Source organism: Mya arenaria, chromosome 10 (genome assembly GCF_026914265.1).
Source record: "Mya arenaria isolate MELC-2E11 chromosome 10, ASM2691426v1".
NCBI classification, from domain to species: Eukaryota; Metazoa; Mollusca; class Bivalvia; order Myida; family Myidae; genus Mya; species Mya arenaria.
Window position 1 is genome coordinate 62,447,236 of NC_069131.1, and position 24,250 is coordinate 62,471,485.

Genomic DNA, 24,250 nt, shown 5'->3' on the forward strand with positions numbered 1-24,250 from the left:
TTTACACCGATTTACAGAAACCTAATGATAATAGGTAGGATAATGGTTATTGGTTAAAACTTTTAACCATATACTCTGGTAATTCCCCTCATTAAGCTGTCAATTCAAAGTCAGTAACCCAAATATGTATTTATTTGGCAAACCTAGACGATTTGATATTCCAGATATTGATACTGATGCATTTTGTTCTTGTCCGTGTATAGGTTATTTGTTTGTCATATGAGTCTTCTTGCACAAGATTACAACCGTGTGGTTTGTATCTAAGAATAAGGGTTCCTATTAAAATGAGAGATGTGCTGATGTTAGTTGTACTTGTGTGTGTTTTCTTGTAAGTGTTGATGTTTGTTGTACTCATCTGTGTCGCCCTGTATGTGTTGATGTTTGTTGTACCAAGATTCTTGTCTTTTATGTGTTGTTTTAGCTGTGATGACGTATGTTGTCTAATATGTATTGATGAAAGTTGTATCCTTACTTTTGTCTTGTATGTGTTAATGAAAGTTGTATCCGTTAGTTTTGTCTTGTATGTGTTGATGGACGTTGATTCCGTTAGTTTTGTCTTATATGTGTTGATAAAAGTTGTATCCTTTAGTTTTGTCTTGTATGTGTTAATGGAAGTTGTACCCGTGAAAGTTGTTATGTATGTGTTAATGGAAGTTGTACCCGTGAAAGTTGTTATGTATGTGTTAATGGAAGTTGTACCCGTGAAAGTTGTTATGTATGTGCTGATGGAAGTTGTACCCGTGAAAGTTGTTATGTATGTACTGATGGATGTTTTAACGGTGAAAGTTGTTATGTATGTGTTAATGGAAGTTGTACCAGTGAAAGTTGTTATGTATGTGCTGATGTAAGTTGTACCAGTGAAAGTTGTTATGTATGTGTTAATGGAAGTTGTACCCGTGAAAGTTGTTATGTATGTGTTAATGGAAGTTATACCCCGTGAAAGTTGTTATGTATGTGTTGATGTAAGTTGTACCAGTGAAAGTTGTTATGTATGTGTTAATGGAAGTTGTACCAGTGAAAGTTGTTATGTATGTGTTGATGTAAGTTGTACCAGTGAAAGTTGTTATGTATGTGTTAATGGAAGTTGTACCAGTGAAAGTTGTTATGTATGTGTTAATGGAAGTTGTACCGGTGAAAGTTGTTATGTTTGTGTTGATGGAAGTTGTACCCGTGAAAGTTGTTATGTATGTGTTGATGGAAGTTGTACTAGTGGAAGTTGTTATGTATGTGCTGATGGAAGTTGTACCCATGAAAGTTGTTATGTATGTACTGATGGTTGTTGTAACGGTGAAAGTTTTTATGTATGTGTTGATGTAAGTGGCAATCGTGAGTGTTGTCTAGCATGTGTTGTTTTTGTTAATTGTTTATTGTTTGTGATATCACTAGTTCTAGGCAGGTTTTGCTGTTTTTATCATTTCATTAGTATTTAGTTTCGCTTTTGACTTTTGTTTCTTGCAGTTACTTTTTAAAAGAATACAATATTCATTGCTAAATATATAGAAATAAATTTTGAAGTTGTATTACCTCATTATATTTTAGAGTGAGTTTTACTCAACCTAAACATTGCCTTGCATACTTGTTCGTTTATTAGAAAGATCTATATTTCTCAAACATATTCCTACAGTCAATCAAATATGAGCAGGTCTAAATATTGATGATATTTCAATATAGTTACTTTGTTTTGATTTGCAATGGTATTCTGAAATAAACATGTAATTGCCAAATAATTTAAGCTTAAATTGTTAATACCTATATCATGTAAGACGTATTGAGCTTCTTAATAGAGGGCGTGTATGATGGTATACTTAACTGACGTCCATTGTCACGTTAAGATTAAAATAAAAACATTTTGCCAGTAAGAACGCGAAGAAAAAACAGCAACTAAAATGTTCCTCTTGCGGTAAGGAAGCAGAATGAGCTTAAATTCAGCTTGTTTAAAAAAAATCAACTTATGTCAGTAATCATTTAGTAACATTGATTCCATTGGAAGCAGTACTTTACTCAAAATAGTTCGATTCAGGCAGTCATTAATATAAGTGCAACACATTTCAGGCCCATAAGCCATTAACCTCGCTTAGTAAATATTTTTACTGCCTAAAGTGGTATTCTGAATCAAGGATTGGGGAAGGACCAAAACATAAAGAACTTCATTGTCAGAACTCGTGTTACACATGTGACAAATATACGGGTCTGTTACAGAATATCTCAAAGAAACTATTACTCATGAGGTATGCCTTGCGTATTTCCATTTGTTTTTCAAGTGCAACAACTATTGTAGAAAATGATAAAGATAACGACATTGTTTATCATTTTGGATGTGAAAAACACAGACGCTAACTCTTGTTAATAATCGATCTTAATTGAATAATACACTCGTGTTTCTTCCGTAAAACACAAATGAACCAATTAGCATTCAATGAAACTAGAGTATCATCAGCTCGGTGATAGATAGTGTAATGTTACAATGTTAGTGTCACAATTATATGTATTATATTATGTTGCGGATAATCGTTTGTCCCCTGTTAGACACATTTCCGTCGAATGGGCTCTTAATGTTTTATTTCCTGGATGTCTTTGCAATCTTACACTGAAACATCGTTTCCATTTTAGTGCATGCTAGTTATTCCAAGAAAATTATATCAATTTGAAAACGAGCCAAATTTAAACAAAATACGTTAAACCATAACAAAGTACACTTGATTGAATTAAGTCCTTGGTTCGTTAACGTACCCGGTGAAAAGCTCCGATACAAGGGGACACTTTGGCTGGAATTCAGTAATTATTGCGCTTTCAAGGTGACAAAATACTACCCTCTAATTCCAAATGCCAGGTAAAGTATGAGATGATATCATTGTTTATGTATGAACGTATTGTTAACGTTACTGTATGAACCGAGCATAAGGGTTTTAAGTGGGATTTTCTAATGTCCAATATTAATTTCGGGCATACAATACTAGGCACCAAACTGCTATCAGATCATAAAGCAAGGCTCAGGGAAAAATATTAAGTTCAAAATTATTGTATTTCATCAAATGTTTTCTTGACAAAACGTTTTGAAAATACGACTGATATAGTTAAAAGCATGTTGATGACTAATAAAACATTTTCCTTTTTACGAAAAGGCAGGCAATATACTTTTGACATTTACTTAATAATGCAGTAATCAAAGCAATTACGGAACACTCTTTAAATGTGCTTTCAATTAATAATTTAATTTAGTTTTGTTTTTAAATCATTCAAACAAGCAAACATTTTCTACATATTTTAACTCATTTACATAAGTCACAAACATATTTTGTGATATTCGCAATTTTCTGAGATGATCTTATTCATCACTGCAACGAATGAACTATTAATCTTTTGTACCAATGCTTATAAATTAACCAGGTTGTTTAATGTATTATTCAACGCACACGACAGGAAATTAACTTGGATTAGTTTCTTATCTTCCATTTCTACGCGTCCAAAAATACCCCGGCGGAAAATTTACCGATATTTTTATGTTTGCTTCCTGGTCGCCGAGTAACCTTAAAAAATATTTGTATTATTTTAAAGGGTATCGCTCAATGATCACGAATATTGAGCAGTTAAACATCAACTACCTAAGTGCATAATCCAAGAACATTACTGATCAAGTTCCATGTTCCAGGTGCCTTTAAGTGTCAAAATATGTGTTTTGGACACCTCAATTAAGGAATTAACAAATGATGTATTTCAAAAAATAATATATTTCAAATTTGCATTTAAGGCATATAGCTTGAGTAGCATATGTGAACATCTTTGAGACTTCTAAAAACATAATGCACGGAACAATGCAAAAATGTTTATAGGCAATGAAGACCGTTCAAATACTCAGGCTGTTGAATGTGTCTTTAAAGATAGCACCGCAAGAAATGTTCCATAAACTGTAACAACATATTAAGTGATCCTTATAAACCAGATAATGAACACAAAATATATGCCACATGTTACAACATATCTATAACAAGACGATGACATGAACATACAGTTATTTAAATGTTTCCCTTTATTTTTAGTGTTTTTTTTTTTCATTTTTTCTTTACAGTGTTCATCTCCGTACTATTAAAACAGAATACAATCGATGTGTGTTTGTCCGTGTTGTTGCTCAATAAGTTCATATTTATCAAACCATAGGAACTGTTTGATTAGGTATGGCAGTCTAACCTTTGAGCAATATTATGCTTAAAGGCACTAGGCACCTTGCCACTTATCCTTCCGGCAATATCATGTTAAAAGTCACTAGTATTAAACTAGTATTAAGACCCGGTGGCCCAGCCTACCAGCAGTTTTTTATAGGCAGTGAGATCAACCAAACATCCGAAAAGAGACAACACTATTCAATCGAACAGACCATAAACTGTCTCCGGACAATTATGTTCGCTTAGAAGAACATGCACTGTTAAATAGTTTATTTTGGTCATTTATTTGAATAACATCTGTTTTGTTAGTATTTTTGTAGGTGGTATGCCTAACATTTATTGGTTAACCTATCGTATGTTTGTAGGATTTGATCAATGAACGACGACAAAACAAAAATAGATCTAGTATAGTCACTTTAATCATTGACATTCCAAGTTTCAATGTTTTACTAATTATGCTCTTCAACCGGATCCAATCCTTAATATCTTTCAAGTTTGTTTGTATCTTATTTCACGAATAATGATTATTTGCATAATTGTTATCATGCAGTCAGCATTTTATATGCAACATTTGCACAAAACCAATTATTCGAACCTGTAAAGTCATAATGATTGCCATCGTTCGAAATATTCGTAATAAACGAAAACGCTTTCATAATTGACATTGATCGATCTCTTCATCTTAATGTTAATGTCTGGTGTTATCTTGAAAAAAAGAGTTTAAGGCGCATTTTTTCAGCTTTCTAGAGACTTTGTTTTTGTGTTTATATTAGGGCAAACTCCAGTGGTTTTGAAATGTCGACGGTATGAACTTTAGCGGAAACATAATTTTAACGATCGTGCTTGTTTGAAAATAATATTGAAAATACAATTCATACTACTTAAATTATTAATGAACAAATTCTCTCTGATCGTTTTGGGGAACGTAGATGAGATTACACTTATCATATCAAGTATAAACATGAGAAGAAAGAAATTTTGTGATCTTGCATAGATATTTAGTGAAAATTCAGTGAAATTTCAATATGGTAACATGAATTTATGGTTATCATTCAGGTGCTGTTTTCAAATCCCACTCTCAGCAGTATGTTTCGTAGCACTGTATTAACCGAATCGTTCTTCGAAACAGTAATCTTGTTTATAGCTTCAACGTATAACATTAATCGGTCAGATTACGTTCCAAAACAAGAAGTGCTTTCACAAACTCGTTCGATTGAGACTATTCATTCACTGTGGTTATTGCACTTAAGCACTTTTAGTGATATTCTGAATCATTTACTCCGGAAAAAACACAAAATGGATATCTACATTGTCAGAACTCGTGAAAGATTCGCATGCGATAACCCTAAATATGGTTCGGAATTCTTACCGTTCATTCCAAAAAAAATAATATTACTCATTCGATTTGTTTTTTATCATGTTGTAGTCCCAAACTAAAGGTTCGACTTTTGAGTTAAAAGAAAATTAATTCAATATAGTAAATTCGAATATTTGACGATTCGGACGTGTCTACAGACACAAAAGTATAGACAAAACTGTTTAATACAATGTATTTGAGCTACCGCCTCAATACGGGTAATTTCTGTTATTTCTTTTTTTTGGCCGCGGCCCTTGACTGGATTATTCCTTGACTTATGATGGGTGTCATTATGACTATAAGTTTTTTCGAGTACGTACTTGAGGGAGTTTTGATGTCATCAGAGGCACAGACGAAGAATGACACTGTGCTACAAGGATATTGAGGTGCAGAACCCTAGATTCGTTCGAATCGGTTCCTTAACGTGCTCAACGTAAAGGTACGACATGCGAGACAACTTCCTTGGGTTAACGTTTTTTATGTGTGACGCGGTCGCGAAAGTGGAAACTCTACCACTGAACTATCGATATAGTTCGTGGGGAAGTATATTGTAAACCATATTGTTACGGGCTGCGCCACCACTACGGTAAGACATGGTTTTGAAGCTCCCAAATTTAGAAGTGAACAAACCTAGGCAGATAATAAAGAAAAACTCCAGGAAGGAAAAAAATGTAACACTGAAAGCTATGTTATTCAATCAACTATGTGCTTTGGCAAACTGCTTAATAATAGGACTGAACTAGTTAGAAATAGATTAATGTATATTTTCGTTTAATTTTAGCCCTGCTATCTCTCTTTGAGATTCATTCAATACTCAATTTATACAACAAAGCAGAGCAATACTCGACAGCTGTCAAAGTTCGGAAATCAAGGAACATTTTGAGTATTCTCCTTAAAATGTTGTTTTCAAATATTTAGATATAATTGTTATTTTGTTTCAGAATTTTTATTAACAAACATTTGATCAAACAATTTATAAGGTATCTCACATTATAGAAATACGAACTCTTATACAGATGTTACACATATATCATACATACATGCAAGATGATATATATTATCTTCAAAGAAAAAAAACCCTATTATTTCCAGTACATACTAATGGTATCATAATCGGTAAAATGTATTTCATAACACAAACGATAATATACCGGTGCTTTTAAACGTGGGTACTACATGATTACGACTATATTCCAGTTAAAAGACACTATATCAAGTCCCTGATGCAATCACATTATAGGTTCACATGATTAGTAAGAAAATGAGTATTAACACACAGTGCATATTGACAGTAATGATACTTAGAACACTGTCAGCGAACTTTACCACCGGCTCAAGCTTTTTGTATTAAAGCACCATTATACGGACTCGCTAATGTTTTTGGACGATTTTCGTTTCACGTTTGTGCATCTAATACACTTAGGTTTAGTTATTGTCCTTATTTATACCGAAGTCGCAGATAAGATACAATACAGTAAAAGCAACGTTGTTGTATTGGTGAGAGATTCCATGCCGTTACAGGCAATAAAATGAGAAACTGGTCAATATCAAAACTGTTCTACCTCATTGACTCATATTTTTTAATGGATATTTTTTTTTTTATGAATTGCGTTGTGGTTTTCAAATACACTTTTAGAGCTGACAACAACATGTGTTGAAGGTTCCAAGCCACCAGTATCTTAGCTTTAACACTACTAAAAATTGTCGCACTTTATTTTGTTACCAAAAAGTGCATTTTACATAACATGAGCGATAAACCGAAGAATGAATATAAAAGCTATAAACAAATCACATATTTCGTCGACGAAGATGAGCACGTACACCACTAACGTAATTAGCAAGAAAATAACAATTGCCGACAAATATACAGAGTTTGACTAAAGCAAAACCTTTTAAGGCTTTTTTAAACTGTACTATCGATTAAAGAAAAGTGAACTGAGTTAGAAATCCAGTGAAGGTTAAGCAGTGCCAAAAATGTGTTTTTTTACAAGTCTTTGTTTAACTTGTATTCAGAAACTTAAATTGTTCATAGGGTTAATCGATTAAAGCATTGCTCACGTATTGAAACGAAGTCCCAACTCATTCGATGTTAACAAGAAATATTGGACGACTATAAAGTATTAGCGTTTATTATACGGATTTTTAATTTAAGTATACCATTTAGTACAATAAGTCCTGAGATTTACTTTGATTCTTTCCTACATTAACTTACATACTTTGATAAGATTTACGTTTTTACTTATCAGGATTTTTGAGGCAATTGTGAGGTTTGTGCACCTAAACTGGTTTAAGCCCACAGTAGATTTACATTTTACTGACTATCCGTGATAAACACAGCTAGTATTTTTTTATAAAGTATACATGCCCTGTGTTGTTTGTGGAGTTTTGTGCAGTTGTTTCATGTTTGTGATTTTTTGTATTCCATGTCTTTGGCGATTGCCCTGTGCCATTAAACTTTTGGCTACTGAGCTTGTTTCTGCAGTTATTCATATACATTGTAAATATTGATTGTATTGTTTTGGTCTCTGAAGTCCTATTTGATGTACGTGCAATAATTAAATGACGTTTACTGCATATATTAATTTTATAATCCAAATGTAAAGGCATAATCGGTCCTTAACGTTGTTCAATGTATTTATTATAATAGAAATCTCGTTTATTTAATTGCTGAGTTGAATTTTCATAATTCCTGATTGAAACTCTCGTTCATAGACGTGCGAGTTTAACCTTCAACCTAGGTTTATTTCGCAACACGAATTTGGCTTATTGAACAGTTTTCTTTGGCACATACTTTGATATATGGTTTCTATAATAATGATTAGTCGACGAGTACATTATTCATATGTTAATACATTTAAAAGCTAAGCACAAGCTGTATCTTCTCCTCGTGCAGTTCAAATAACATCAAACAGCCATTTTTAGTCAACAGCTCATTAAGCATCGACAAATGAATGCGAATAATATTGTCTGTAAAATGCTAAATTCAAGCAGATATATTACAGAATAATTCATGTTTATTTTTATGTCTAGATGTATACACAATAGGTTACAACGTAAACTGGTTCTGCTTGTTTTGTTGTTGTTGTTTTCCCGACGGTATCTAATAGTTTTTCCTTTTATACCAAACCTATTTCATATTTTGAATTGTAAACGATTGTAATGAGAATATCTCTGTTTTTTTAGTTTTTAAGTTTTGCTTCTCATGTCAGAGTCGAATGTAACTGATATGTTTTAATATAAAACTCACCGAGGACGTCCTGCTTCGCCAAAAATGCAAAACCTACATACAGTCTGACTTCAATCGTGGTGGAATGTGTGGATTTTGTGGTACCCAACCTGACAGAAATATACAGAGTATCATAACTCATGCAGTTGATAAATGTATTTAAATTGGTTAGTAACAATAATCCTTCATGAAACAAAAGGTTATAACTGGACACAAAAGTTTAATTGGCTTACGCTGATTTATAAACATATTGTTTCTGTTATACATCGCGAGAAAAGTAGGACGCAATGGCTATTATTTAGTTCTGCTTTTAATCAAACTTCTGCAACTTCACGTCGGCAGATATATATATATTTAAGAAGGCCAATTTTCGAATTATGGCATGCATTGCATACGGCAAAACGTGAACGAATCAGCCATACCAGACATAGCTGCATCAATGTTTTTTTGTTTATAGCATAGCATGGAAAACAATTAACATATACTTACGCATGAATGCCTTCACAACTACATTTCATTGCCGCTGCAGACTAATTACAATAGTACATGAGAATTTGTAGAAAATTCAGAAGGTTGAGCGAGAGTTCTTTGTACGGATATGTAATTGCACTCGCCGATTGCAAGTGGTTTCTTGAGGGTCCGTTTTGTGAATAGTATCGGAATGAGTGAGTGTGAGTGATGACTGTGAAGACGAGCATGTGTCTAGGATTTAGACTAAATATATTAATGAAAATAGGTCAAAGCATATAACTGTAAATGACCAGAATAATTATTTTTAATAAACAAATGCAAATGTTGAAATAAGTGCATGTTTTGCACAAGTCCATTTAATCATACAAATACAACTCCTCGATCCTTGCCAATTCCAATAAATATGAACAGTGAGTGTCACCACATGTATCCAAGCTTTGAGTAATTGACGAAACGATTCCATTTATTTACATAGAAATCACATGCTGCATCACAGGCAAATATGTATTCTAATTGGTATGACATGTCTGGATTAAAAAAAGGAAAACCAAAAAGCATTCTATGCTTTTTTTTGCATTACATAATAACATTATCTGGCACACGGAATAAATTGCTTCGGCATATGCGTAGCTCCTGCAATGCAAAACATAAAGATAAGGAATAATGACTGTCAATAAGAAAACACATCTCCATTGACTCTGTAGTCTATATGCATTACATTGTATATGTTGTATTATGGGCCAGAGGCCTTTCTTTACAAATAAAACTTGACTTTTAAGAATGATATTAGCGTTCACGAATAGTTCTGTATTTCTGGCAATTTGACATTTTCGGGAGAATTACCATGATTTTATACTCGTCATAAAATGTGTACAAATGGTAAAGATATTTGGCAATTTTGCACACTGAAGATGTGAACTCAGTAAGTAAGCACTAGTTGCTGAAATCGTTTAGGAATTGTTATGAACACTCACTCTTGTCGTCTGGTTCGAGGCAATGCATTTGCCAAATCCTTCTTCCAAACAATCAGCTTTTCGTCAGCCTCAATAGATGAAGGATAACATTTCTAAACAATTATTCATACGAAAGTACGTAGTACATCACTTTAAACGCCTAGCTTTTTCTGCTGTGTTATTTCTTCAATAAAATCTGAATCAATCATTCCTGAAGGACCAAAAATAAATAACTATATTGTCAGAAACCGTACTTCACTTTTGACAAACTTTTAGATAATTTTGATATTGGTTGTTTCTGAATAACCTAAGGAAAATATTAGTCATGAATTTAGCCGTTCCTATTTTCGATGTTCTTAATGGGAAGCAAATATTGTAAATGATTATAACTAGTATGTTGTGTCAATTTGGACGTGTAAAACACGCACGATCGCTCTTATTAATGAACAACCTTAATTAACCAATGAACGCGTTTCCTTTAGATTAAAATCGACAGACGAACAAATAAGCTTTCGGAGAAACCCAGCTACCATCGTTTTTTCGCTAAAGATAGAGTAATTATACAATGTTGTTTTCACAATTTACACAACATGTTAAGGATAATCGTTTGCCTCACGCTACGAAAGATATACGCTCTCGTCGATTGATCTCGGTTATTTTATGACGAGCTTTGCAATGTTACACTGAAAGATGTCTCATTTTAAGGCCATGCTCGTGTTAAATGTATAGGTATTTAAATCTAGTACGTCATTGTTTAATTGTCTAATTGCACCGTCAAGTGACCTAGATTTATAAAAGTAAACTATGTTTTCACCAGTGATATTTTTGAATGCATTGAATTAATTAGGACTTAGTTGATATTTTTATTAGTTTCAATTCATTATATTTAATGATGTTTTAGAATAAAAAAAAAACAATATAGAATTTGAGATAAAAAAATTGTAGTATGGATTTGAACCATGTTATTTGTTGTTATGATTACAAGCCCGATGTATGAGGAAGAGTGTAAAACTAGAGTTTTGTTTTACCAGTCCTAGAACATTTCTTATTTTACTGACAGGATTATTTTTTAACTTTTTGTCGAAGTAGTTCCAAAAGAGTTGTAATGTAGTGCTCAAAGTGTGTTAAAATACCCATGAGGTTGTTATAGTGTTGATTTTGAAATAACAGGATCAGTAAAGACAGTTTTTTTACTCGGATTAACTTTGACCTTTATTCTAATCATCTAGATTTCAGCATAACTAATTTGAATATTATTTTGTAAAACGATATGTAAACAAATGCTTTTGTTGTTTAAATTTTATTGTTGCTTTATCTTTCTTTGTTGCTTTTGATGGTCGCACCGCTAGATATTCATTAATATTAAAAGAAAACAGAAAACGAGCCATATCAATATTTATGCGAAAAGCTACAGAAACAAGCCCGGTAGCAAAGAGGTTAAACATAAACACGATTAATTGGCACTGGGCAAACAGAACATAAAAACACAAATTCACAAACAAGAAACACGGAAGAAAAGCACAAAACACCACAAACAGCACAGTGCATACATACTACATATAGAAAAACTAGGTATGTGTATCAAGGATTGTTAGGTACCGCCTTGGAACGGTCAGTAAAATGTAAATTTACTGGGTGTTTAAACCATTGTTTAAGTGCACAAACCTCACTCTTTTCCCAACAATCCCAAATAAAGAAAAAACACAAAAGGTAAATCTTATTAAGTATGCATTTACTTGAGGAAACTTAACAATAAACAAATTAATAATAAACCCCAAGTACTTCTATGTTTAGAGATCCCAACTCTATCTGCAGACGAAGGAATACAATTCAGAGCACCAACTGCAAAAACTTTTCAAAGATACGATACAGTCTGCCTTAAAATAAAAGGTATAAAACTGTGTGATCATGGAGTTTCATAATAAAAAGCATCATTGTACTGAAACTGGGAACAAATAAAGAAAACATAATTAAAAATAAAAACGACTTTTTTTAGCTTATCTTTTCTTCTAAATGATTACCCATGTAAAATATTTGAAGAAATGACATCACATGCCAAATACTCCGAGTCAGCCAAAAAAGGTTATAATGATAACATGAATTAGCAAAATTTTCATAAAATCAAAGGACTGAAAGCTTAGTTATGTAATGATGCTATATTCAACCCTATATTTTGTTTCAGAAATTCATCTTTAAAAACCAGAAGGAAAGTACTCTTCAAAATATTGCAAACTACAATATTCAAAACAGCTATGATGCATAGAGGTGATCAACATAACACTATAAATTAATTTATGAGATAGTATTGACAATGTGCCTTTGATTGAGATCAGTTACACTTCGAACATGTTTTTTTTTTTATCTTTTTTTGTTAATGGAAATCCTGTCATTGTGTTTGAAAATTAATTGTGATTATTTGATACAAACAATCCCGTCTTCCCTCCACAGCCAGTACGATAAAGTATGTGGGTAGACACATACGAGTGGCATAACCCGTATATGAACTCTATATTTATCGTTCACATTATTTGCATATTTTTCCAATTCGTCGGTATCTATTATCGATACTGACATTCGCGGAAAACTGCTGTGTAATAACGAAGACACAGAGCCCGACATAGGAAGATAGGTTATGATATTGACCGTTGGAAGCTTGAAAGAGACAAACACTGCGGGAATCGACAGCGATATTGTTCATAACGCGTGTTTACAGGATTAGTGTGTGAAACTATCACATTCCTTGAAAGGTGTTCGAAAAAAAATCTGCGACATTTTTTAACGAGGAAAATCAGCTGATACAGCTGTATTATCGGCCACAAACTAGCTTGTATTCAATTTTAGGCTTTTTTGAGGAAATATTTTGTTTGCCAATTTAATGGACGATCTGGTGTCTTGTCCCATTTGAATGGCTAGCAAGTTGTTTCTTTACATTGAAATAGTTAATGTTGTCTTGGTCATTCAAACATGAGTAATTGCTGAAAGGATACCATATATTCTATTACAAATAAAAATCACAACAAAAAATCTTAAGAATTCATCTCTTTATTATAAGACGTTCGTATAACTACGTGGTATGGCAAATACCCTTGACTAGTTCAACGATAAAACGTCGCAATTGAAATCCAAAAATTTGTGTCTAATACATGAATTTCGTTGGTTGGTTTAACTTTTTGTGATCCATTTAGGCTTTCAAACTAATGTGAAAGCATTTTAAAAGCATACTTAAAGCTCAGTGTATTTATAAAGACGTAAAATGCCATGTTGATGCATGTGTTGTGTTTACGTTTAGTGATTCCACTTCACGTCTGTCAAACAGGGTAAAGTCTATAAAATTCGACTTCTTGGATTGTACCTATAGTTCTCAGTGTATTATTATAACAGTTTGTCTAACTGACTTGTCTTTGGTATATTCCTCTTATAATCTTAATGATTTAAAACACATGTGCGACAATATCAAACTATTAAGAAATATGAAACGAAGATAGATTATATGTTCGAAATCAGATAATATATTTCTTTCTGTTACAATGAAATTGTTTGCTGTGTGTTGTCGGATATAGTCCACTAAGCAAACTCTCTTCTCACCAAGGCGTTCCTGGCTCGATGTGCGTTTGGTATGTTCAAGTTTCTCCGGGTATTCAGTTTCCCCAAAGTACTACTACACTGCCGCGAAAAATCGCGCGAATATTAGTGACTCAGGAAATTAGATTAATACAACTTTCATCACAATCGTTTTAACATAAGTAAACTTCGACGTACCAACTCAAAAATCTGTGAAACAATTCAATCCAATACAGTACATGGATTGGTGGAATATAATCACTGTATATCATTTTATTGTGATAGGAAAGATGTCCGTTTTTATCAGAAATTAAGCGATGCTACATTACTCAGCTTTTGTTTCTCTGTTGTTACCATGATTAAAAGCAATATGTATACTCCTAATATATCATGGTTAAGCATATGTACAGTAGTGTGCGAAACGTATTGCAAAATGAAAATGATTTAGATGTAACAAATAGACAGTTTTGTATAACTTGTATCTAGAAGCCTTTCCTGAATAATTGTTTGAAATTCATCCTGTCGACTATTTAAAAGAATGACGGTGTTAACATGCATTTTCTTGTGTTTTTTTTCTTATCAGTAGTGTTTCAGTCTTGTCTTTGAAATCGTTGTACACATGATCTAAAATGAAAACAGCATCTCTTTGTGTGTTTTCTTAATTGTTCATTGACCTTAATGAACTAAATAAAGACACACCACCTCTTCCGACACCAATTAAAGCGTTTGTTTTATTAGTACAATATAAATTACAGAAACATTGTTCATCGACCTTAATGAACAAAAAAGGCACTCCACATATTCTGATACCGATTAATGCGTTTGCTATTAATAGTACAATGGAAACTACAGGAACAAACAAATTGTTTGACGATTCCGAAAAAAAAACGTTCTCTCCGTGTAACAGTAAACATCAATATAGATAGTATTTCATGTATATTGAATATACATTACGTTAGAGGCTAACAAATAGACATAACAATTATGTAGGGAAAGCATGGTAAATGTGATTTATTTTGTCCTTGTTTAACACCTTTTCAAGAATACAAGTATATTTCCGGGAACATTTAACACCAACAAGCTTTATGTCATTTTGTGACTATTATACAAATCATCAATTCGATTCCCACAGGGAAGTCATGATCAGTACCATTTTTGGAAGCAATGCAATTGATTGTCATTAATGTCATTTTGGCATACCGTTTTGATTTGTGGTGGCAGATAACATTAAGAGAGTGTGAAGCGTTGTGAGTAATAGTTGCGTGGTATATTCTGAAACTAATCCTTTTTCTACTTGATGTGTTACAAAATATGTTAAAACCTTTACATTTCTTAGAGGGGGACATATATGAAAGCCAAGATAATTGTTTAAATACCATGATGGTTATATCAAATGTATTTTATCAATTTCGCTAATAAAACACCTTTGAAATAACCATCATGGGTATTTGAACAATTGTCCTGGCATACATAAATGTTCCCTCCTCTATGAAAAGTAAAGGTTTTAACATAATTATTTTGCCTGCAATTGTATGACTTTCAACTTTTCTAGAATATGTAATACCTGGGTACCGAAGAAAATTTGTTCAAAGTTTGTTCTAGAAAAGGATTGTTAACACTCCCGACAGGATCATCAATATGAAATGCTACATGCAAAATGGCAAAGGATGGCAATAAAACAAGTTCATTTCGTTGAAACAATAAACTGGTTATCCAAACAAATGTGAAGTTTGAGAAAGAAAGTATAGGATTTTAATGATTTTCTTATCATTATTATTTCATCATTACTTTTTATTGCTAGTGTTAATTCAGAAAAACTCTCACAAAAGAATGAATCTGTTCAATTAATTTGGATGGAAGGGAAACCTACTATATATCATTCGTACTAATTCAATATAATTGACACAAACGATATATTGTTCATTCAAAAATTGTGTTCCAAACTGTTATCAATTACGTCAAGAGAACAGTTAAATAGGATTATAATAATATTTACGAAACTATTTCCTCAATTGCCCTGAAAAATCCGTCGCATTCGGAGCTGAACAAGATTTTGATTTAATACAAGTTAGGATATCGTTTAAAAACATAATTTGTATGCAGATAATAACTCATTATTTTAGAAAACAGTACAGAGAGTCAAATGTGTTAGTAAATTCATAACAGGAACAAGTACTTGATTTGGACGGAAGAGAAATATGTAAGATTTTGCCAATTTCATTTTGTAATTCATTGCGCAAACGTCTATAATCATCAAAGACAGTGATGAATTCGGTTGTTCATCTGCCTGTTTTAGTATTTTATCGTTAAGTAATAGTCATTATTTTGCCTATATTTCGATAGACTCTGTATTGCTGTTTGTTATTGCAATATAAACATGAAAAACAAAACCAGCAGACTGTTACTAGAATAGTGTAAAATTACAACACTTGTTTCTGGCCTTTCATGTTTTCATTCATCTGCAGTGAGCCATGTTCTTATTGCAAACAAAAGAGTTGATCTTTACTTAAAACGTATTTATTCTACAACGATTGTAAAACAAGTTATTACGTTATAATAATTATATTAATGATTCTCGTTGGCTCGATGATACGCGAGAGTTTGGTCTTGTGGTTTGGGAGTTCCTAAGGAAGCCCACTTTTCCGGCTCGGACACCACTGGCAATGTGCTTGGTCTATGCTGCATGTTAACTGGTCATTCACATAACGCAGGCAATTATTTTTGACTATTGACAGGCAAGCAATTCAATGCGTGTAATATGTTTCGCGATTATATGTTCGTTCTCGTCGTGCTCAACATCGTCAGGGATGGATCAAGCCAAGAATATAAGCATACATGGACATGAAACAACACCTTAAAACCAAATCAAGAAACGTCTTTAAAAAAGAACGGCGCATTTGTATGTGTAAACATCGGCTTTACCAATGATACTATTGAAGTGACCTTTTATCATTAATTATCACGATAGAAAAGTTCAAACATATTTCTACATCTACTCGCGCCTGAACATTTCAATTATTCATTATTCCTCAAATACACCTTAATTTATGATAAACACATTTACTTGGGACTGAGTACGAAGTGTGTGTGTAAATATATACAGGATTTTTTGCAGCAAAAAAAGGGCTAATAATGTGTGGGTGCATTATGAGTAACGCTTTAAAACACCCTTGCATTCTACATTGAATCTTTAAAATATCAGAACTATTTTATTTGCTGAAGGACAATTTAAGTACACCACCAGACGTAATTCCTTTAGCCTTATATGACCAACCAATCAACAAAGGCGTTTAAACGGTAGGTGTGCAACCATTATATGAGGTCGACTTTCAAACAAGAAAATTCATTAGTTAGATATTACTTAGATGTCGTATGCCGAAAATGTAAGAATATGACTGAAACATGCACAGTGACCTTCCTTTTCTCTTTTTTACTTTAAATAGTTTGATGTTAACGAGGTGACATTTATATCGATCATGCATTGAAAATACACATTTATATTTAGTTTAGTTTATTTAATTTAGTTTTTAATAAATCACCGGAGGCATATAATAAAATATATTTGAATACGCTACATTATGATTTCCATTTACATTTAAATTTATCCTGAACATTACGGGTATTACAAACAGCCAACATACACATGATATCGTCTCTAGTGTCACGATTTAAAGCTCCAAAATTAATGACATTATTTGTAGCTTATTTCCAAGAGTAACTTATTCGTGTAAATCTTTCGAAGCACACCAACGCCATCTTGTACCCAACTAGGAGAATGTACTTGACGTATTATATTAGACAACACAATATTGAGGGTCCTTAAATCACTCAAGACAAATTCTGTTATTAGGCAAAACATGTCCATGTCGATCACCTATCTTTTCAATTAATGTCTACTTTGATCAGTTTTTCATATCACAACTTTATGTAAGTGTTTCCGTTTATTTATAAACCTACTAGCACGAAAGTGGTCACATGTTGACAAACGGTGGCGGCAAGACATAATGCAGCTATAAATATTAAAAATTCTAGGGTTATCTTTAATTATTGTTGAAATATCACCTACAAAGTTTGAATTATATTTTAATTACACTTTAACGTTATCGCTTTTTGTCGTGTTTTGTTATTAAATTTGTAAGTACAAAACTATTCGACAGTTAAGTAACAACAATTACTCTAGAAATTAAATTTCTTTAATTTCAGCGTAATAACTGTATGCAATACACCAATCACAGTGGTTGCGTCAATGTTTGGCATCATGAATATGAGTTGCTTAGCGAAAAAACATATATGACAGACAGTTGTATTATTCCGAAAGACAATTATAATTATGTTTTTCCTGATAGAAGTGCTAATTGAGATAAAAAAAAACAAGAACTAGATGATCTGGTATATGTATCAAAGCTCACTACATGATAAAGCTAGACACAAATGTACACTAATATATACTGGGACAGAGAACAATTGATTTACTCAAATAAAGTTATGGTTAGTTACTGTTTTTATGTTAAGTAACATAACTTATACTTATAAAATCCACGAGCACTTCAGCGTGACTGTACACTTTCAAACACGAGGATGGTGGACTCATTCATTTTTGTGTATCATTTTGTGAAGGAAAACGTCCAATAACTAGCTAGCAGTATATGAAAAAGAGTTATGGTATAGCCACGTGCAAGTTTCTGAACGACTTATCATTGCATACCTGTTACCGTTCTCATGCGCGAGTCTTTGTATATACGAACATAAAGAATGCACTCTCAAACATTTTACGTTTCGGAATTCTAAAGGGTTGTGAGACTTTAAGAGGTCCTTTGATATCAAGATTTGCTTTGTACATTTTTTGATACAAAATTTGTATTGGAAAAATCGGGATATGACTCTTTGCCACTAACATTGCAAACATGATGGCAGATACATAAATTCACATATGAATATCATACATACACAAGCATTTTATCCTGAGAATACAGCGTACAGCAAATATGAAATATTTGAATTAAATTTCTTAGAATTTGTAATATACCAAAACAATGATGTTGAAGAAGCAGTAAAATGATATTTTAGTCCCCTCTTAGTTTAATTGCTTCTACTCAATATTTTGATATTTTTGGTGCGTGCTAACATAACAACTTGCCCTACAAACTTATCGTACGATCGCTTTCTTAATAAGAATGTACGTTCGCTTTTTAATTAAAATTGTATAGCAGTAGTAGCATATTTTTCAAAAGGAAATTAAAGTAAGTTTCTTAGTCATTTACAGAAATATCAATATAACGTTTTAACAAAATATCACAGACCACAGGGACAGAATGGCTTTCCCACAAAAAGGGTTATTATTATATCCGCCCTGAATTGTTATTGTAAACCTATAATTAAAGGACAATTATTGTTCGGATAATCATTTTGGAATAGTAACCAATCAAGTAGTATCAACATAGAAGCTGTGTTTAGATAAAAAAATTACAAACAAATATTGAAACCTAAACACGGAGGCCGGATGCCAACGTTCATCGTTCTTAACTCTATAAAAGGCTTAACAATTATTGCGAAAAACATAGTAACATGTCTTGCTACACGAGTGCGTATGTCTCTAACAAAACGTTCACTTATTTCGTGATAAGATATCTAATTTGCAAATATGCTTAGTTTGCATGTTTGGTCACCCCATGTGCCTCTGGAATCATTTGAAAGATGTTTATGTGTAGAAGAGAATGAATACGAAATATACCGACACATATTTTTTTTAAAAGGCTTCAATAGCCTTAAGAATGGAATAAATCATGTCCATGTCCAATTTTAGATTTTTATCTATAAAGATTGTGCTGGCATTTTATTGTCATATAAGTAATCAGTAATAATTACCCATTCAGATGGTACCAATAGTATCACCCTGCATTCACCTTTAAACCACTGGTATGAAAATTATATTGTACTTATGATACCTTAATATTTCAAATCAATTTCTGAATTTTGCAAAGGTAAAGGATTTGGAATATTACAATAATCTTTTAGCAGTTATTTCAGTCTGTTTTGTATTTGTTGAAGAACAGCATATTTACGTGCAGAAATACAGATAACTGTCATGTTCGTTCCTATTAGTTTATGTCAATAAGTCACAATGATTTGTTGATTTCAATTAAGCCAGGAATCAGAGACCTGTATGTTCCTATCATATCTTTATCGTCAATACCATATGAAATATAAATGAAAGCCAAACATGAGGGCGTGTATTCAAAGAAAATGAACTGTGTAATTTCTGAAGGTGTGTGCTTTGCAGTTGTTATTTGTAAAAACAATGCATGCCATTTGCGATTGACGGCACTGAAACGTTACTATATTTCTTCATCAAAATGTTAAATACCAGCTTCTATTCAAACAAAACGTGAAACATAGCAACATGTTTACGGTCGCTGGGTAATGCCGATACTCAATCTTTAGCAGATTTGAAAAAAGAGGAAAAAATTATACATTTAATGACTTATATATTTCAGTAAATATTGAGCCTTAGTTTTTATCATAAATCATCGCCCTTTAATATTCAATCTGTTTTACACTTTTGAGAGAATCAGTGCTGAAAAAGTCAGTCATCGCTAGCATATTGTTTTTCGAGAATGTTTAAATAAATGAAATAAAAAGACACCTTTTGGTCAGTATGATTTGGATTTCATTTAAAAGAATTAAGACCATTATCGGAAATCTGTTAATTTCGGTCTGTATGAATAACCAGAGCGTTTATTGCTTTCACATCAGTATTCAGATAAAACTTGCATTATCAGTTTATATTGCGTGTTCATAGAACATTTGATAATTTACATTAAGATAATTTTTAAAATGCAAAACATCTACATACAATACCATTGTATATTTTAATGTTTAATCATTTTCGATAAGGCACCTTTTCGACAGTTATTGTTTCTTAATTGAATGAATGATGAATGTACGAACGGCCGAACGTTCTGTTTTAAGGTTTAAAGGCACTCGTTTAAAACATGGTAATTAATAAGTAGAGAGATGGATTGGCAACTATTCAGCATATTAATTTAACCAGTTTATAATGGCTTGCATGCAAATTGCATAAGTAGGTTTAAGTATGATTAAAAACAAACAAGCTTGTTGTTAATAGCAGTACGAGAGACAAATACATCATAATGATGAGTTGAGTATATAATTTCTGTCAATTTATAGAGATTTATCAGTTAACTATATCTTGATATTTTCCCTGTTTGAAACAGTGAATATATCAGTTCTTCATTATAGACAAAAGAGTGTTTTTTATTTCTTTCTTGATGAAGGCGATACTCCGAAACTTTCAAATTTAAATGTTTTAAATAACAAAACGTGGTTTTTATTATATTCTAAGGGCTCGAGGATAAGGAATAAAGTCTTAACCGGTGTTATGGGACATCGACAGTTTCGCAAATTTCATTGCTGTCAATGGACAATTTTAAGCAAACATGATGGTTCGAAGGATAGAAGCACACATTAGTATTAAAACTACATTGTTTAAATATTAAACTGACTTACTAAACATTACAATCAGTACCAAAGTAGTAATTATTCAAATATAATTATTTACATAACGATATTAGCCTGGTGATACGACCACCAAAAGCGCAAGTGAAAACCTAAACCAAAAACAAAATTGCAACAAGAACAAAATGTATTTGTCAATTGGTTTACAAAACTAATTTCTAATAAATTATGTGAACATTTAACACCAAGAATAAATCCAAAAGTTAACAAGATTAGCACATGCATGTACAATTTATTTACTTTATTTGAGATAAGAGTGAGGTTTGTGCACGTTTGTGGTTTAAACCCCCAGTAAATTCATATTTTACTGACCGTTCCAAGGCAGTACCTAACACAGGTGATCGTCATATAGCTTGTTCACTAAATTATGGCCCTTCTGTCCTTTGATATTTTTTTTTATTTTTTTTTTAAATATGGCCCTTCAGTCAACTAATATTACTGAAAAAATAACAAAAACTCATTAAAATTGATAAATGACATTTCAATAAATTTGTAAGAGTATAACTTGAAAAAAATATCATTATATATATATATAATAGACATGGTTCCCATGTCCAGAAATCCCCATAACCACAGTTGCCCTGAACAATGTCAAATGTTTTAGAAAATGCTATAATGTTTACACTGCCGGAAAGGTAAAAGACTAAGCTACAAGAAAAATGTAACTTTTATGCCAATTCTTGATACAATTCTAACATAATCAGACGTAATGCACAGACTAAACACTGAAAACGCCAATAACGAAGCAATTAAGAGGTTCAAAAACTACAAAAACACGTTAAATACAGATTGACATGCAAACCTTGCGCATGCATAACAAAGAGAAGCTTGAAATATCATCCATATCGTTAACACACCTAGTTTTTTTATATAATATATATGCACTGTGTTGTTTGTGGAGTTTTGTGCTCTTGTTCCATGTTTTTTGTTTGTGATTTTGTGCTTTTGGGTTCTATGTCTTAAGCGTTTACCCTGTGCCATTAAACGGCGTTGATGTTTAAACTTTTGGCTACTGAGCTTGTTTCTGAAGTTTTTCACATAAATATTGATTGTCCATACTAATAAACCAACATGAACTATTGAAAATATTTGATGACGATTTATTAAATTCATTACCATTTTCAGAGTAATTCCAACAAAAGGTTGGAATGCAATTCATAAAAGACAACAACAATTATTTAATAAATTACAATATAAATGTTCTAGCACTGGTAAAATGTTACTTATAAACACTTGTTTTAAATAAATTAAAATTAAACTTAATACCCCAGGTCTTTGCCCTTATTTACATAACAAAATTGTTCCATAACATTCTGCAAAACCCAAGAATTTTCACTCAGATTCCTATCTTGTTTATTTTAAAACTTCTATACAAGAATAAATAGAAAATACTAGAACAATTTGACCAAATTTTGTTAAATACATGCCTAAAATTTCATATAGGAAGAAGTATGTTTTTATTAATTCTAGGTCACCATGAAGATGAAACGATAGGTATAAAATTAAAAGAAATGCATATAACAATAAATCTTCAAGTATAAAATAGATGTACTACATACTCTAAACAATATCTAACTATTCAAAAGTGTCATTTCTAAATTTTACTAAAAAGTAAAATTAATTATTTTCTTCATGTATTGTTACAAACAACCCACTATAGTGCTGATTACACAGTACCATATATATATATATGTTATGCTGAAATAATATAATGTTAAACCGGGTATGCATATTGAAAATAGTTTACCAGAGTGCTACATATTCGATATTATCATTTATGGATACTAGTAAAATATTGACATTGACATATTGATATCTATATCGCCTAATTATTAAACTGATTTACCTCATATTGCTAATAGCGCATCCAGTCAGAACGATTCGATATGATTCATTAGTCTGCTGGTTGGAACTTTCACTTCTGCTCCGGTTTTTCTCATAGATTCCGATACAGTCGCGTCGTTGAACTCGTGAATATCATGTTCAATCTCCATCTTCCGTCTTTCTCATAATTGTTATATGGGTATGCAAGTTACAGATATGAATACGTAGATATGTGGGAGGAACATTTCATTATTTCTGGAAATTATGTAATTCTCAAAACTGTAAGTATATTATATCTATTTTTAATGTACGTTGGGACGAAGTATCTTCGAAATTTCGTAGATCTATGAAAAAAAACAACATGGATTTATTGTCTATCTAAATATATATATATACAGATGTTGAAGAGTTTAATGGCGTTTTTTTATTTATAGCCATAAATAATTGGCTGAATCAGTTTTGTTTTTAAGCATCAGGCCCAAATATTACAAAGATATTAAAGTCAAATTCTCAACTCATTTAATCACATAAAAGCATAGTATAATTCAAAATATTGCTTTTGTTTGTTTTCACTATTTCAAATAACATACTTTCTGAATGAATGTGTTGAAAAAATGAAAAAAAAAGCTTTGTCAATATTCTGATAACAGCATATTCTAGGGGAAAAATATACTTGAGTTATTGTTAAAAATATTGAGTACTACTCAATTACATTCTTTGATATTATTTTTTTTTTAATCTTGACCAAGTTTTAAATCAACATTTTCTTTGAGAGAATGCGATTTTTAAAAAAAACATAACTTAAGATGTTATCTGGTAGCATGAGCTGAGTCAGAGATTAATATTTGACTTAAGTACTAAGGTCTTTTATTGGGTCCAGTAAGCATTGAAAGATTATCGGCTTCAGCGTTTTTGTGAGGTTATTGGGTTATATCTTATTTCTATTTAGTTAATTTGAAGATGGATACTTTCAACGACATTTAGGTTCAGTCATTGTTGGTCATCTTGTAATTTGGGAATATTTGAGATTTTGGTACAAGTTAGCCTCACTTGCATGTGTTTATATGGGTATTTGCCGCAGTTCGTGATGATATATATGTCGGGTTTGTAATGTTACTTTTCTCCTAAGGTTTGTTGTTTCTCCTGTATACACTTCTGTGAG

The 24,250-nt window shown here is 32.0% G+C and overlaps 1 protein-coding gene across 1 annotated transcript in view; it reads left to right on the plus strand.

The window, feature by feature from the left end:
• Positions 1 to 23,245: 23,245 nt before the first annotated feature.
• The window catches only part of LOC128206974 (melanocortin receptor 4-like), a 73,781-nt gene continuing 72,776 nt past the window's right edge, over positions 23,246 to 24,250 (plus strand). Inside the window, exon 1 of the mRNA XM_052909738.1 lies at positions 23,246 to 23,369. The gene's annotated coding sequence lies outside the window, so the exon portion shown is untranslated. The remainder of the gene's footprint in view (positions 23,370 to 24,250) is intronic.